Below are 18283 nucleotides of genomic sequence, written 5' to 3' on the forward strand. Positions count from 1 at the left end.
ATGGAGGGCACCCAGTAAGCAAATGGGCAATAGAAAACGGCCTTTGCGATCGCAAGAATGCACTGGCATGATGTCAGGGCAGTAAGGGTGCGAGCAACCTTTTTTTCTTTTTAATACATGATGCACCACGATGCAGCCCTGGGCTACGGCCCATGTCGCCCATATCAAAAGCCGGCACTGATAATAGCGGCAATATACAGTAAACCCAAGTCTTTGAAAACCTGAATGAACTGAATTTGGATAAATTCCCTGAACTCTGTTTGTGTCTGACAAGACTGACAGACTTTGCAGTTAAATTATGGTCATTGGTTAGAACACATAGTTCCCCTTCCCCACAACCCACACAGTTCAAGGCCCTTCTCACTGTGGTAAAAGAGGAAATGTGAAATATGAGCTTTTAATATTGTTTTATGTGTTTGTTGTTTGTTCTGCTAAATTGCGGCCCAACATCTCAAAACAGAAACCATTCAAAGCAGTAAAGCATCATTATTATTTCTGATTCTGATTAAACATTAAACTAGTGACATATATACTCATGTGACTCCTCAAACAACTAACACGTTTTGTCACTTTACGTTATTTCTATGCTCTGTCTGCAGCTACATTTATTTCATCTCCCAGTCTGTATGAACTTCCTGTCCGTCCACGCTGGATGAGGAGTACAAAGTATTTTTGAATAATGTGTCCTGTAACCATGTGTGGCAGGATGAATGTTATCCCTCGGTCCAACCCACTTTCAGCCTGGCCCATTAGGGGGCGCTGGTATAAATAGTGGCCATATGAGTGTCTCTGCATCGCTTGCCTGTGATCTCTTTTTTGGTCACCTGACTTCCCCTCGGTGTGGTAGAGATCATTTGTGGGTTACTCCTCTAAAGTCTCCATCGCGGCTGGTCGTAGCTATAGAAGCCTCCTGAGCTATTCTGCTTACGTTCTGTGACACGGCTTACTTGGTACGTAATCAACTTTTGTCACGCTCTCTGCCTTCTATTGTTCTTTTATAGTAATTATTTATTATGTTTCGCAGGAAGTGTGGGCCGTAGTTTTGCGCCAAGCTACGCGAACTGAAGTGCTGCTGTTTTGCTTTGCTGTGTTTTTACCGTCTGTTCCCGTTGTGAGAATTCTCTCCCTGCTGCTGTCAGCTTTTACAGTGGACGTCGGCGTGGATAACGGCCATATGCATGCCGGTTATCTGAGTCAGCTGGCGTGCATATTGATTGACTGTTAACTTTTCGTCGTGTGGACGGCAAGTTGGAGCAGTACGGCGATTCCGTTTGCTCCAGATTTTAGAGTTTTATCCAGATTGTATGTTGTTTTATTGCTTTTGATTTGTAGTTTGGATTTTCTGTTACACCACTGGTGGGAGGCCCTTTTTCTAGCTGTGGATCACCAGTGTGGTCCTGCAGTTGGGTTATCCCCCGGTGCTACACATTAGTTTGTTGTAATATATTAAAATTTTCTTTTTCTTTTATTCAGATGCGGAGTGCCGACGTGGAGGAGACTAGGGTGCCTTGGTGGTGGGATCCCTTGAGTGTACACACCTGCCTTGTTTAGTTTATTAGTGTGATAGTGTGTTGCACCTGTGTGTTGGTGTGTTTTCTTTCTTTAGTTGTGTGTGGCATCCCTGCCCTCCACTGGTAAGCCTCAGCTCTGAATACCTTTTTAAGCATATTTGTACTTGAATATTTATGATTGTGCTTTTATATGGTGTTTTAAATAATTCTTAATAAATTATTTTGTTGATCATTGAACCTCGTCTCTGGATTGAGTATAGCGAACCTAAGTGCCTTTCTGGTGATTTAGTGTTACTTTCAGTATTCTCTGGGTGAAATTCCCAGGGTGGCGTTGTCTTTTTAAAACTGCAAAGAGTATTTACTTTATATCCCAACCTCGTCTCGCCACACATGCATCAAACGGTTGTTAAAAATAACACAAGTGGACCCCGGTAGCAGATCACTCAGACACGCTTGGTAGTAGTGAAACAGATTTATTTAGAATGGGAAAAACACAAAAACATTAAGGGGGCGAGGGAGCGCGCACACGGAGACACTCGAGCGTTAGTAAACAGGGAAAGGTGAGATACTTCAATGGTGGACATTGGTTGCACACAGATGTTTTACTTTGGCAGCAACTTAAACAACTGAGTCAAATTAACACTTAAATTCAAAACACATAAACCCAAGAAGGTGGTCAGTCTTCTTTTTTTTCAGTCTAAAAATTGGAGCGCTTACTTGTCACACATTTACTGAGGACTCGGACGAGGTGCGTGGACCTCGTGGCGGGGTTGGCCATGATAGTGTAGGCGGGCAGGGTGACTGACATCCAAAGGTGACAAACGAAGGAAAGGTAATGCAGACTGGCGAGCGCTGATGTGACCCTCAGGTTGTGGACGGCTGGGGTGACAGCGAAGCAAGGTGGCAGTAAAACAGGCGAAAATAATCCCAAAAAGACTTTGATTACTGGAGGATTTCCACACGAAACAGGACTGAGTCATTACCATTTGCTCAGACAATACTCTGACAACAGACTTCTACCACTCCGCTATTTAACAAGTGTGTAGGGAAATGCCGTGAGTCACCCCCCGCGCGCCTGCTACATAATGGGGAACCACAGCAAAACATGCGAAGCAGATGTAACAACAGACAGCTGTAGGGACCGAATGTTTTAAATGTAAAGGATATTTCAGTGATTATTTTGAAATATTGTCAAACGCTGTTACAGATTGTTCGGTTAATAAAGATGAAGTTTATACTAGACCGCGTTTGAGTGTGTTGGACAGCTGTAATTATGAAACGGGCTTGAGACGTGTGCAAATTTGAAAGGGTGGGCAGGGCTTTTCGGCTGAACTAACGAGGAAGTCCTGAAAGTTTTTTCTGCTTGAAAAGCTGCGTCATTTATTTATTCCCCATGTTGGGAGCCATGTGCAGCTGGATGAACAGTCGGAGCTCTTGAAACCCACGAAAACATCACCACAACTAATTGAAAAAAAAAAAAGTCGTTTGCATTTCTCCGCCTTGCATTGACAGGGCCTAAATTATTTTCTGCTCCTTCCATGTGTTGCTTGCCTGTGTTCCTGCCAGATGTCCAGAAAAGATAAAAAAAAAAAAAACAACAACAACCCCAAAACAACAAAAAAACGTGTCAGAATAAATGTATTACATAACAGCTGATAATCTAAGATGCACTATATAATAAAATACTTGATTGTCTACTGGAGCTGTGATATGAGTTATTTAATAAATGTTGTAAATAATGATGTAGTTAAATGTTCTCGTTCTGCGGTTTCACTCTTTAGGGCTCAATGAAGAATGCCAGGCTGCACAGCTCTCTTCTTCTCAGCATTAACAGCGACTCTCTTCTGTGCTGTAGTCGGTGAGTAGCTCCTAATGTTTCTGTTTCTAATGCATACACATTCTAAAAATAAATGTGTAAGCTAAAAAAATGTCAGTTTAAATTAATTTTTTGAGTTACGACAATTTATTTCAAAATTATATTGAACCCACAAACTATATAAAGTTAAGGGAATTTTGTCTCTACAATCAAAAGTCATTCTAATGAACCCTTACTTACTTTTGAGTAAACACCTTAAAATGTTTTTAAGTCAACCAATTAATATGTTCCTTAACAATTTTTCTACATTATTTAAAAGTATTTAATCTGTTATGCAGTTAATCACAGTCATTACAAAAGTTAATCATTAATCATTTAAAAAAATTAACTTGCTGATTTTCTTCATCATCATTTATTTTAGCGTTTTCTTGTTTTTGCATTTGTAATAGGTTATTAAATAAATTAATCTTAAATAAATTAAGTCAACATTGTCTAAGCAACTAATGATTTTATATGTAACTGTAGATATTTCAACACTTTATGTTTAAACATTGAAAATAAACTTGAAATGTTTTTTCCCCAAAATGTATAAACACATTAGCCTTCAGTAAATCGTTTGTAACATCAAAGTAAATTTACACAATCAGCCTTTATGTGTTTAACGCCACAGTAACAAATGTGTTGAATCTGTAACTCCACTTACAAAAAAACATTTAGCAAAAGGACTACCTTCAACCAATTGTTAAATACATGTTAACTTTCTATGCACTCTGAACCTCTTAAAGTCTTGCATCTTTCTTTTATATAATGCAGTAAAAAACGTTTAAAATCAGTTTTACACATACAAGACTCAGTTTTCATAACAACATAATTAACAGTATTGTGCAATGCGTAACAGAGTTCTATTATGTGATATTATGCACATGTGTAGAGCACAGCACCTTGGCATGTCCTGTCCCTCAAGGATTTTTGTTCCCTCCACCACACTGATTGTAGTCTTATTGTCAGATTCGGGCGTGTACTGGTCACCAATCAGCACACCAATTTTTTTAAACACCTGCTTTTCAAGGTTAGCCTTAAACTCTTCAGTATGTTAAAGAAAATCTAAAAAAAGGTTAGTGGATTATATCATACACTGTTATCCTAACTAAATCTTAATTAATTTAGATCATCAGTTTAGTTCTTATTTATTTTTTAAAATTACGATATCATAATACAAGTCAATAAAAACAGATTCACTATTTTTTTGTTTTATATTCCTCCCAAAGCAGATGTTTGGTTAATATATCTAACTCAAGTTATAATAATTAATTAGAAATTTCCAGTTTGTTATTAAATTTGTTTCCCTCTTCCACTTCTACTTCTATTTTGTCATGCAGACACTGAAATGATTAAGTGAAGCCCTAATTTCCTTATTTAAAAATTTTAAGGAGCCTTTTGCAATGGCCAACACCTATGCTGAATGGGCCACTGACATGTGTGTGATATGGGGCGATTATTGATCAAGATGTGACCTAAAGTGACTAAGACGGAATCATGATGAAGGGTATGCAGTTCTGAATAAATGGGTTTTGCAACATGATTTCAAAGTTGTGAGAGAGTGACTCACATTCATTCCTATGGGCAATTTATTGTTTCCAATTAACCTGTCCCCACCACTAACTGCCTGTCTTTGAACTGTGAGAGGAAGCGGGAGTACCTGGGGAGAACCCAAACAAACATGTAAAACCCACACAGAAATTGGTGGAATTGAACCCAGGCCATTCATGCTGTGAGACAATAGTGATAACCACCAAGCCCACCAAACTCCATGAAAAGGTTCTCTTCCAGGTTCAGTGGGTACTTCGATTGGGCCATTTAAGAAAAAACTCTAAGTATTGAAATAAGTATAAACCAACAAATTGAATTTTGAAGCCAAAGTTTTAATAATTATCATACTTCAAGACGCATGTCATTGATCTGCCCGATTCTCACTTCCCTTGATGAAACTACATCCATCAGTTTTGGGGTCCAGTGGTCAAGTTTAGCCATAAAAGTAGATTCAAGGCTTGCAGTGGTTATTTCCCCAAGAAACTTCGACCATTTTTACAAAAAAATGTCAGGCTTCACAAATATTTTCTTTTCAAAGCACACATTGCTTATGTAAAGTTTTAATGGCAAGTAGAGTCACATAGTCTTTGCCAGGATCATACTACTGAAAGCTTATTAACATATTCCCATATAGTCTGGTGGTTAAGCCTTCTGGTTTCCACCTAGGCGGCCTGGGTTTGACTCCTGGGAACTGTTTACATAATTTTGTTAGGAATTAATAAAGGATTCTGATATCATTAATATTGTCATATTAACATAGTATTTCCAAAAACGCAACTATTCCAAGAAAGGTAATAGTGATAGATACTGGTCTTAAGATCAAGAGCGATACTTCAGTTAAGCTTTATCACAAGCGTAACCGAAATAGTTTACAATATAATATAATGTGTTAGGCAAGTTTTATAAAGACAGAACGTGTGAGGCAAACAGACCAACTCTACAGGACCCCTTCTCACAGACGTATTCACAGTTTAAAGGCTTCTAACTCTGGTTAAAAAAAAAGAAAGTGATTGAAATTAGATAGCAAAATTTATAATATATGTATATAAGTCTTATCCATTCATATGCTAAAGTTCAAAATGGCTAAATAACATTGCTAAATAGTAGCATTACTTACATGTGGTAGTGCAATATTAGGTTGATGTAATTACCAAAATTATTAAGTCAACAGAACCCAAAAGCTCAGAAGACGTATCTCAATAATAAATTTGAGTTTTTCTGTTACAGCCATGCATTTAATCAAGTGGTGGTAACAGGTTTGATGAATTGTTTTTAGGGTGTGTACATGTACACATACAGACATGTACATACTTTAAACCTTTAAAAAAATGTATTTAGATTTATTTTCTTTAGAGCAGTCTAACTTCTGAGCTTGTCAGTGTGCTTAATGAATTTGAACGCCCAGTCTAACGGCTTGATTTGTCCGCTATTTGCTTATATACTCATTTAGTTTTGAGCATTTTTTTTAATTACTCCTAATTATTCTGTGTTGGTTTCTTTTTAACCCCTGAAGGTCAGACTAAATTCACTGTGAGTGCAAAACAGGAGGTCTACCGTGCAGAAGAAAACACTAACGTCACGATGATCTGGCTGCTCCATTTTGACACGAACAGGCCTCCTGACTCCCTGCTAATAGACCTAATGAATGTGAGAAGGACGACACAGATTTTCTTCTATGACAGTGAGAGTGACACTGAAGTGTACCCAGATGAGAACTACAGAGGGCGACTACATTGTAATCCACGGCTAGCCAGGAAAGGACGGCTTGAATGTCTTTTAACTGATGTGAGGCTCAATGATACGGGGTCATACGACTGTGTGATTGTCCTTAACAGAGAAAGTAGCTACAAAACATGTGACCTCAATGTTAAAGGTAAGACGACATCACCATCTCCTTTGTTGGTATCCAGGACAATAACTAGACAGGAAAGAAATATTTTGACCTGAATAATCAAGGGATACCCAATTAGTGTGTTTCTTACACTAAGGGACATTTTTCCAGCTTTATCACAGTCAAAAAATAAATGAATAAAAAGAATAAACAAATGTGTCATTTCAGGTTGGGAAAATTCACAAACTGTATATTAAAATATCTACATAGCCAACTTAATACTACTTAATACTTTAAAGGTATCTCCTTGAATGAAACGGTAACTAAACCCCATGCTATATTATCAAAATATAATATTAGAATTGCAATGAATGTACTCTGTTTGAATCTGCTTATGTAGGATACATACAGTAAATTTTATAGATTTTTTTTTTTCGTGCTACCTACATTGTAGAGAGTAACTTTACCTCCACTCCTAAAAAGAGAAATTAGTATGGTATTACAGTGGGATTCAGCAGGTGGGGGGACCCTAAGACCTGTGTAGTGTCTCAGCATGGGGAAAATAATCACAACTTACATAATTAATATGAGCTTCAGTAGGTTTTCTTAGTGTACATGATGTGTTCAGCTGACCTGCTGCTCTTTGCGGGTTTACACAACTGAATTCAACAAGTAAGCAGTTTCACATGCCATCTTGGCTAATGCCCATCAACTACACTCACAATATATGGAGAGATGACCCAAATGCAGGACTCCAGGCTGGCTAAGAAGGTTTTATTACAGCGATATGAGGAACAGGTAAATGTGCAGGGATGGTTTGGGTCCTGGCCTCCCTAACCCTAGGAGCAGGAACAGGCGTAGGAACTCCCTGGACACCAGCCCTCCCCACCCGAGGAACAGGTACGGGTGAAGGAGTGGACTGTGTCTCAGCTGCCCTCGCTCTGGGAGCAGGCGATGGCTGGACACTAGTTGCCCCCACCTGAGGAACTGGCACAGACATGCTGAGCCCTAGCCCCTCTAGGAACCAGGACAGGGACTGGCTGTGCCCTAGCCACCATAAGCCAGGAAACTAAAGTAGTAGTAGTAGGTTGGGTCTGAACCACTCTGCAAGCAGAAACAGGCAGTGAGAGAGGTTCTGGCATGACCACAGGAGGAGAAAAATGATCAGGTTCAAAGTCGTAAATGTCCTTCGTGAAAGCCTCAGAGGGCGGAACAGTCTTTATGGATGTAGCTGGGTACTGAACAGTCACTAGCGCTTTAGCAGAGTGAACAGAATCTTTGACTTGGGGTGAGCAGGAGGATGTCTATATCACTCACCCAAGGGAAGTGCTCTGCATGAGAAGAGCAATAGCAGCGGGAGCCTTGCCTCCCCTTGGCGGAGGGAGCAGAGAAACTGGGTGATTAGTCTCTGGAGAGCCCAGACAGGAGGCAGAGTTGCTGAGCCATGTCAAGGAGGAAAAGCTGGCATGAACCATGGTTTCCACCTCAGTTTCCTTTCCAAAAAGGAAAGCGCTGACTACTGCAGCTCATATTTTTCAGAATCCGCTGGGTCCATTCCATGTTCGAGTCACAGGTCTCGTCATTCTGTCATGTTCAGTGGGTGGAAAATGGAGAGAGGACCCAAATGCAGGGGCATTGAGGGCTTAAAAGAACTGGATAATGAGGAGGGTTGGTGTTACGCCCAGGGCTGGACTGGGACAAAAAATCGGCCTGGGAATTTTGACTAGAGACTGGCCCACCAGGATAAAGATTGAAAATGTGACGTCATTCAGGGGTAAAACCGCAAAGGATTCTGGGAACTTGTGGCAAGAGGTACTAGCGATAAAAAGAAACCCAAAAAATGGCAAGAAGCTGTTGTATTATTAACTGCAATAGCTGGTCGCATGACAGCCACGGGAAGCCGACGGGTAAAGAGATCGTTTTTTTTTTTTTATCGGATTACGTCGTTGAAGAGAAATTTTTTAAGCCATGTTTCCGAAGTAATAGCCGACGGATAGTCTGGATATACCAAATATAACGTCTCAGAACACTTCAGCTCACATGTTAGTCTGCTCCAAGCATTCCCACAAAGGTCAGTCTTCTGTTGTAGTTAATACGTCATTTTTCTTAACATAATTGGTGATATAGGTTACAAGCAAGTCTGGTGCTGAACAGAAATTGTCGCGCTATGCTCCTTTATTTATTGTGTTTATTGTGCATAAATAGTGAATTGTCCTGACACAATATTGCGTTTCGCTTCTGTTATTGCCATGGTACGTTGACAAAAACATATACTTTTATTCACAGGATAAAACAGTTGTTTTGTATCACTAATTGTCCAGTGCGATTACAACATACAATATTATTGTCATTGCTACATTTCTGTAATGCTACCAGAAATTATTTCCACTACAAATTAATTACCGTTGAGCTCAAAGGTTATATTAATAAACGGTTAACGAATGTGTATCTATGACGACGATTTGTGAGACTGGTAAACTTACCTTTGTTCGTACGATGGTCTTTCGTTCTACACGGTGCATTTCAAGGTCCTGTACCCATCCGTCGGTAAACTGTACCTGGGCTTGTTGTAGTGACCTGAAGTTACTAAACTTCATGAGTGTATGCACTCACTCCAAGAACCGTATAATTATAAATATGAGCGTGGTGAAAGTTGGGCAGCACGCTGACGTCTTTTGTCCACTCTGTGTGCTCGTAAGGGTCAGACCCTTTCACTGGTTTGATTTTTTCCTCGTATTTTTCTTTGTCTTTTCGTCGAGTCTGTCTTTGTACGGACCGGCATTGTTCTCCTTTTGTTTTGTACATTCCTTTTTTGTGCGGCAAAGAAAAAACAAGAAGGTATTGGAACCGGAGAATGAACGTTTTGCGGTGCTGCAAATGCTTGCATTTGATGCAGTACTTGGATTGTTTTGCCACAAGTTCCCGGCATGCAATGCGCGAAAATCACGTGATTGCTAAACAAGGGGGAGGGTGCATCCAGCCTCCTCGGCTGTAATTGGTCCAGCCCAGAGTCGATCATGACCAATTGGCCCATCCAACACCTTTCATTATATATACCCTTCCTAAAAAAAAAAAAAAAAAATCCATCGGCCCATAAAAACAAAAAATCGCCAGCGGCCCACCGGGCAAGTGCCCGGTATGCCCGATGGCCAGTCCAGCTATGGTTACGCCCCTAGTCTAGGCGTGTAGGGACGCACATAAGGTTGGAGGAGAGAGAGACAAATCCCCGCCCTGGTTCCCAAGCCAAACATCCAAACCAGTTGTGAGTAAAAAGGTGATTTTATCTAAGGAAAAGAAGCATAGCTCCAGGGTGAGCCCAGGCCAAAATAATAAACAAAACCAACTAAGTCCCACCAGAGAAAAACTAACTAAACCCTAGGAAAGAAACAGAACAAACAAATGACAGAGCTATCCCTCACTCCCTACCCGGAAAACAGGAGAAAACGGTTCCAAAAGAAAAGGCGGCTCACCCCTTCCGCTTCAGCCCAAGAGTGCCTACGCTCTCAGCTAATGCACTAGGAGCGGCTTTCACAATTCACGCTCACACAAATACACAATAAAAATACAGGCTGGGAAAACCAGGGTCAGGGCCGCGTCGGCTGTCAAGCTACTCGCTCGCTCCACTCTCTCTCCCTCTCCCTGTGGATCTGTCAGAGCGGCTTTTTGAAGGTAGTCACCCGCTCCATGGTCCAATCAGCCGCTCACTACTCTTCATTAGGGGAGGGACCTGGAAAGAGTCTTAAGCACAGTACAGAAACACAGAAAGAAAACAGCCCACACAGGGTCCTCATGGCCACAGCCGTAACAGTTGGAAATAGGTGAGAACACAGCTGGAATAAATCTAACTAGTGACCCTAATGACCCAGACAAAGTAGAACTAAACATAATGCACAAAGACAAGAGGTTATCACAATAAAACTGGAAACATACATGGGAAACTTAGTGACAAAAGTCCAAATGGAAAACACTAGGTCAAACACTGAGGTACCCTGACAGATGTGCACATACATTTTTTTTAATGCACGGCAGAACAAGAGCACAATGGTAAGGTGCAATCTCTATCAAAGAGATAAACAACTGGAGATTACTGTACTAGCCAAGCTACTGCTGGCTCCAGTTTCACTGCTCTGAGATCAGTGATCAGTCTGCACTTATTGTGGAAACAGGTAGCATTTGCAAGTATAGAAGCACCTTCATTTATCATCATAACTCATGAGTATGTATTATGTTAGAAACTTTTAATACCTTGTTTAGCACATGATTAATGAAAGCTTTGCTGATGGAGAGGGTAACTCCTGCCATGTCTGGTTAAACCACTTTATAGTTTCACTAGCCCCGCCCACTCAAGATCAAAGTGGGCTGTACACTATATCGCCAAAAGTATTTGCTCATCTGCCTTCACATACATATAAACTTGAATGACATCCCATTCTTAAACCACAGGGTTTAATATGATGTCAGTCTACCCTTTGCAGCTGTAACAGCTTCAACTCTTCTGGAAAGGCTTATCACGAGGTTTAAGAGTGTTTATGGGAATTTTTGACTATTCTTCCAGAAGCACATTTGTGAGGTCAGACACGTTGGATTAAAAAAAAAAAAATTCACATAAATTATGTGCAGCTAACATAACTGTGTGATGTCATAATGTCAAAATGGACCCAATTCTCATAGAAATGTTTCCAGGACCTTGTTGAATCTATGCCATGAAGAACTGAGGCAACTCTAAAGGCAAACGAGGGTTCAGCCTGGCAGCAAGATGTAATGAGTGAAATGGCCAGTTTGTGGTTTTTGGAAATTGTTTTCACACACCGAGGAAACGTAATAAAGAAGTTGTGTTGTGTAATCCTAGTGCTTAGTCTGTACCAGCTTCTCCATTTTTTTAACTAGTGACTAGGTTTTCTCAGAAGTTCATATTTATTGATCCTGTCACTCATGCTTGTTCAATGTCTTCCCAGCTGCCTTCAAAACACCTGTGGCAGAGACATCAACACCAGTGAAGAGTGGAAGGAACAGCCTATATGCAGTGCCAGCTTTGTTTATAGTGGCGATTTTTGTACTTTTCCTTTAGTAAATAACTACTGTCTATTTATGTGAAGTAGCAGCCCATTACAGATCACTCCTGAGACTGTAATGAGGCTGCTGACAGTTTTTTGAAGTATTGTCAAAATTCCTCAGAGCTGTACCACAGAGCAGTGCACACTTACATCATCCTCCACTGTCCCATATTTAACACAAACTTATGCACTTTTATTCCCAAGTTTGTTTGTTTTTTCAGTGATTTTTCCATTTTTTTTTCCTCTCTGACCTGCTGCATCCCATGTTGATATGTTTAGGCTAAAACATGTGGAAAAGAGAAGTTTAATCATCACTTCACCCAAAAATACTATTTATCCCAAATCTGAAACATGTTAGTTCATCCTAGCTGGATTGTTATTCACATCACAACATTGTCATTATTCACACAATGTATTTATTTTTCATTGGTACAATGTGTGACTAGCACAAATGCTAACCATAAACTGAAAGTAAAAGGGTTAGCAGCTGCTTTGTTATAGTTCTTACAATTTTAATGCTACCTCAGCTTTATAAGTTCTGAAGGAGTTAAAAAATATGCTGTTAATTAACTCTGGTGCTAATGGAGCTCCTTCAGTTTACATATAAGTGTTTTTGTATCGGCTTCTGTTTGCAAACCATCTTCTTCTATGGAGCAGTTTAGACTTGATAAAGGTTTATGTGCAGTAGAGGTCTGCGCGGGAATGTTTTTTTAGTCCCGCTCCCGCCCGCTCCCGCAAGGTTTTGTACCGCACCCGACCGCTCCCGCTGTATATTCAGTCTTTGTTCACCCGCTGCCCGCTTAGAATAATTTTCTACCCAACCCAACCGTTCCCGCTAAATTTAGATCTGGTTTCCAAAATCTCACATTTAAATGGGGTACCACCAAAAAATAGAGATAACAGATAAAACTGCAGGTTGTGCAATGATTGTATTTATTTTTCTTAAACAAGATGCATTTATCTGTCAACATGCAACATTTATCTTTTAACATGGAAAACGTGTTGCAAAAATAAAATAAATAAAAACGAATACAGCATTGTGGCCTACTTGTTATTTTTATGTAAAATACAAACGTAACATTTTTCTGTCAACACAGTAGGGAAAGTGTTGCGAAAAAAAAAAGTCACTTAAAATTGTAAACAAAAGAACAAAATAGTTGGCCACTGCGAAATTAAATGGTTGTTTAAACTATCAGTTTAACGAAAAAATGTCCCAATGTCGAATTCAAGGTCTCTCCTACAAAAGAAAATATGCATATATAAATACAACAATAAACGACATCTCAAAATTATAAACTATTAATCAAATGAACGAAACTTACTTAAAAAATCCAAATTATTTTAAATTTCCATGCAGGAAAAGAATGTCACTGACTGATGAGGGTTTCAGTACTGAACGTCTCTCCTCCAAAATCCGACCACAAAGGCTGAATGCTCTCTCGGAAGGTGCACTCGTTGCCAGGATGCAGAGGACAAATCTTGCAAGGTTGCTCAGGGCAGGGAACTGGGAACTGTTGGAATTCCACCACTGCAAAATGTTTTGTTGACTTGATAATTCAAGTTTCATGGTCCTGTACTCCTGAATCTGAACATCTAGTGATTTTGATCCACATGATTCTTCCTCTTCCTCCCAATCTGAAAATTTATGAAGAACAGTAGGCCTTTTGGCAGGTGTTGGTTCAACATCCTCATCATGTGCATGATCAAACTTTAAATCTTCGATCATCTCCTTGACTCCCTGTATCACATTCTGTCGCCCTCTTTCATCTAACATTCTCAGACCTCGCAGATTTGGTGTCAGAAAGGTTGCTATTTTATAAAGCATGTGAACAGAATGGGATGAAGTGCTGTCTGCTGACAGTAATTCTTTCAGCCGTGTTACACAGACGGTTGCAATTTCAGAGAGCAGAGGGTCTTTTGTGGCTGATGTACAGTGCTCAATTAATCGCACAGACCACGGAAGAACAAGTGAGGCACTGGGAGCTGTGTTATCAGTTTCCAAGTCGTCAGTTGCCTCTTTGAAGGGTTTTAGGAATGATACTAGTAACTTAAGAGTACTGATGCTAATGCGTCCGATCTTGTCATAATTATTGCTCTCAGTCAGCACAGATGCAATGTCTTCGTACTGTTCCAAGACAGAATTCAACATGTCAAAGTTAGAGTTCCATCGTGTCTCTGGATTGTTTCAGTGACTTTTTAAGCTTGCCCTGCTGTCCTGAGTGTTTGAAATATGTAACCAACTTTTTAACATCAGTCAGAAGGCTAGCGATCTCTGGAGACTTTTCGATTGTGGCAGTACCAAACGCACTGGAGAGAGTCACGTTTAGTATGTGCGCTGTGCAGTTTAGCCTCGTGTATTCTCGTAAGGCACTGATCATGTTGGCTCCACGATCTGTGACAAAAATAATCTTTTTGCCCATGTCTGTCGCATCAATGCCAAACACTCTTGAGATTCTGCAGCAGGTGCCTTCGAATGTTTTCACCTGTCTTTGAGGTGCTTGGGTCAAAAGGGGCAGCAAAAAGCACTCTTGAATGTAGCTCAGATTGCTCATTAACGTAATGGATGGTTGCAGACAAAAAGGACGTTTTTCGATATGTTTCTGTCCATATGTCTGCTGTAACAGCGCATCCAAACTTCGATATTGTTGCAGTGATTTCCTCCACAACATGTTTACGTAGACTCTGAGCCCTCATTTCAACATTTCTTGACACCGTTGTGGGGTGTGGTAGTATCTCACAGACATCGAATTTTCCTATTCTTGCTGCTGTGTCGACCAAATGTTGGGCCAGCTGTGTGAAGCCTTTTCCAGAGATGGTATCATACGGTCGAATGTCTTGGCAAACAAACTGAACACATTTGTCTCTGGTTTCTTTTTTAAACTTCTCTGGCACCAGCAAAGATTTAGTAAATGCCAGTTTTGTTTGCCCCTTTGTGATGGGACATGAGTGCCGCCTTAAACCTGAGGTTCCAGTCTTGTGACTGCAAAAGGGTAAAACTTTGAGGCATTTATCGCATTGTACAAAGGGTAATTTTTTTCCATTTGCGTCTATGACGCATGAAAAAGACTCCCATACATCAGACTTGCCTGATGTGGGTTTCCTTAAAGTAAACTGACCGTTGTCTAATCCCAGCTGAACGTCCTTCAAGGAAATTGCATCTTCAGTTTGCTCTGCCATGTTGGTAAAGCGCGCTCTGATGCAGGTGATGCGCGCACAGAGTCACAGACTGTGCAAGTAAAATGCACGTGCAAAAAGCACTGATCCATGCGCTCAGTGCGTGTAACAGGCGTGAGCACTGGCTGTAAAAGTGCTCAATTAGAATGAGGAAATCACAGATATGCTGTTCCGAAAAAATGTCGGGCACGCTATATTTTCAGACCGCCCGCTCCCGTTCAAATTACACCAGAGTTACCGACCGCTACCGCATTTTATTTGGAAATTTATTCCCGCGCCGCAAGAAATCTGGTCGGGTCCCGCGGCTCCCGCGGGACAGCCGCGGGAATGCAGACCTCTAATGTGCAGCTACGTTTTAAACCTCAACATGGTCAAAATTGTTTGCTGTTGGTCATTAACACAAGCTAGAGTTATGAAGTTCACTGATCAGTGTTTATCCATTGTTGACCTTAATGCGCTTTGCTCAGCAGCTCAAGACTTGATTGGAATCAGTAATTTGATGAATGTTTTTTTTATTTTTTTATTTCCTTGACGTTTCTACCTCATATTATCCACTTTACATTGGTCCAGAGGAGTCGTCCATTACAGATTACCTCTCAGTTAACCTCTTTCTGTAATGGAATGTTAATATTCACTGGGATTTCCTGGCCAGATTTGAATCATCCACCAGACACTGTAATGTCTGCTGGACATTTTTTTCAAGTTGTTGGTGTGACCAGGGAGGTTGGCAATGAGTGAGATTAATTACTTAGTGGAATATGTTCTAACTCATGTTTTATCAAAGGGAGCTTCATTAATTCATAAGATTCAGGCACGTGCAGAGGGGGGGGCTATAGGGGCTTGAGCACCCGCCCCTTTCCTGATGGGTGCCCAAAGTGCCCTTTTGATAAGGCAACTTTAAAAAAATATATATATATATATTTTTTTTTTTTACGTGTGTGTGCGTGCGGAGTCCTGTCTGTGCCCCTCAACAATAATATTTAACTATTAATCACAGTTTTGCTAAATAAAAGGATCTGGCTTGCATCAGTCACATGATCACATTTAACCAATGATCGCCCTTGACGGCAGAACGCGCTGGTTACGAGCCGGGAACGAGCTCACAAAGAGCACGCGCATTTTTTGCGGTCCGGAGCTGTAGGAGAAACACAAGTTAACTCAGAGACACAGACTGATGCGACACAACCAGTAAGTAGGTGTACAGCGTACACTGTAGTGTGTAGCACACAGGAGTATTAGCTTATTACGTACACGTTGGTAAGCTGTCTTGTTGCAACTGACGAACTGAAACAAACGAGCGTGCTGTGTGTGCAACAGCGCGACAAACATTACCTGTCCTTTTATTAACTGCACAAGTAGTGCTGGTCATAGCTGCTGGCTACCTGTGTAAGGCTGTCATGGGTCTGTAGCTCTGTCACCGTTTTAGGGAACATATTTAGTTTTAAAGTAAGTTTCCGGGCTTTTCCTGCCTTTCTGGAGGGATTATATTTCACTAAAAAACGATCTAATATGCATGTCCACATAATAATTATTATAATTATAATATATTAAAAAACACAAGCTGTATTTTAAAGAACATACATTAAGAAGCAGATTATATTAGATTTATATTTTAAATAAGACAAAATTAGGATTTTACAGCAGTAAAATGATTGTATCTCTACAGTTTAAAAATGTAATAAGCTTTGCCCTGCACAGAGTGGATAGTGAAACAAATGGAATCATCATAATGACATTATTTCATATTTATTACTTCCCCCTCCTCATTGCTTTATTATTGTAGCTCTAGTAATAAATAATAATGTAAGGATTCTGGATCAGCACAGTGATGCCCATAGTATATACAGTATTCTGAAGAAGGTCTAAAATGTCACTGTGTGTGCGTGCATGTGTGTGTTTTATGTATATGGATTTAAAAAAAAAATATTACTCAGGATATAACATTGTCCAGAAATGCCTGGTAAGGACATGAGGAGGAAACAGCAGGAGCTGTGTGAGGCTACTAAAGGCAGGGCTATAACATTTTTCTGTCATCATTTTATTATAGATTAAGTGCAAGAGTTGTTAGGTGTGGATAATTAGATTATAGTTTATTGCAATAACAAGTTGTGCCTTGTTCTCAGATAGACAGCAAGTGGAGAGTGATATATGAAATGATGGGATGGAAGGAAGAAGAGAAGCAAAGAGTGAATCACAGGCAGAGCCTAAATTATTTCTCACAGTTTTTTGTTGCCTTATGGTTCCAAGCGCTGTCACCAATCTTTGCATTTTGTTATTATCTCATGACACTTGTTTAATCAGCTACCATCTCTCCTATGGACTTTTTAATGTCTACAGTCTCAGATCAACACAGCCCTGCCCTTCCCATATTAGATTCTTGATGAATGTGTGTTGTTGTTATTCAGCCTGGTTCAATGTGCCCCTTTTTAACTTTGAGCACCCGCCCCTTTAAACCTCTCTGCACGGCCCTGATAAGATTAACCAATGAGAGGCTCTCTCACCTTATTTGTTGCTGTTATACTTTCTAATAAGCTTTTTTGGTCTCTGACTGGGGTGTTAGCTTTTTCTGAGCATTTTGTTGAACCATAGTATATCCCTCTGGTCTTAATTCCAGAGTTAGATCCTCGAGGTCTTTATTCCATCTCCTCTTTGTAATCAACTGAATGAACACTGATTTAAAAAAAAAAACATGATGACACATTGTTTTTCAGAAATTTCAGAGAAAAGCAGCAGAACAGCAGGAAAGTTTCACTGAGTAAAACATTCAGATTAATCTGTGGCATGTCTGCTTGAACTCTAGTGTCATAGTGTCCTGTTTTATAAACCTTCGAAACTGGACCATCATCATTAGCAGAGGTTGACAACGAGATCGATGCTCACACATACCACAGCTTCAGCTATTTGTTTATCAGCAAAACTGGAGACAGGGTTTGAGAACAATGCACTAAATGGGAAAGTATCCACAATTTGTGGAGGTTTACTCAAACACATCTCAGCCTAAGATGTCTTTATTATTTTTTTAAAAATAAAATACCTCAAACCTACTGAGAGAAAGCTGATCTCTCACCAACTTTATTGGGATGTGGAGATTGGGGGAATGCACTGCAAAGTGGGCAGACTCAAGGGCACTGATTTTAGGAGTTTGTAGAAGTACAGTACATGATCAACTGTAAAACTCTGCTAATAAAAACTGTATAAAAATAAAGAGACATGTCTAGATCTCCTTTTCGGGATGAGAAGTAACAAGAGTCCAAGTGAAACAATGCAACAGAAGACAGGTTATAAAATATTATTATAACTGCTCTTA

General features: G+C 40.1%; 1 long non-coding RNA gene across 2 annotated transcripts; it reads left to right on the top strand.

Annotated features, from left to right (window-relative positions):
* Positions 1-700: 700 nt before the first annotated feature.
* On the top strand, positions 701-18181 carry LOC113018215 (uncharacterized). Of its 2 annotated transcripts, XR_013906233.1 has the most exons (4): positions 701-950; positions 1025-3369; positions 6431-6790; positions 11704-18181. It is a non-coding gene; the product is annotated as an uncharacterized LOC113018215 (long non-coding RNA). The 2 variants fall into 2 exon arrangements; XR_013906232.1 differs by having other exon boundaries at positions 701-3369.
* The last annotated feature ends 102 nt before the right edge of the window (positions 18182-18283 follow it).

Source organism: Astatotilapia calliptera, chromosome 3 (assembly GCF_964374335.1).
Source record: "Astatotilapia calliptera chromosome 3, fAstCal68.1, whole genome shotgun sequence".
NCBI classification, from domain to species: domain Eukaryota; kingdom Metazoa; phylum Chordata; class Actinopteri; order Cichliformes; family Cichlidae; genus Astatotilapia; species Astatotilapia calliptera.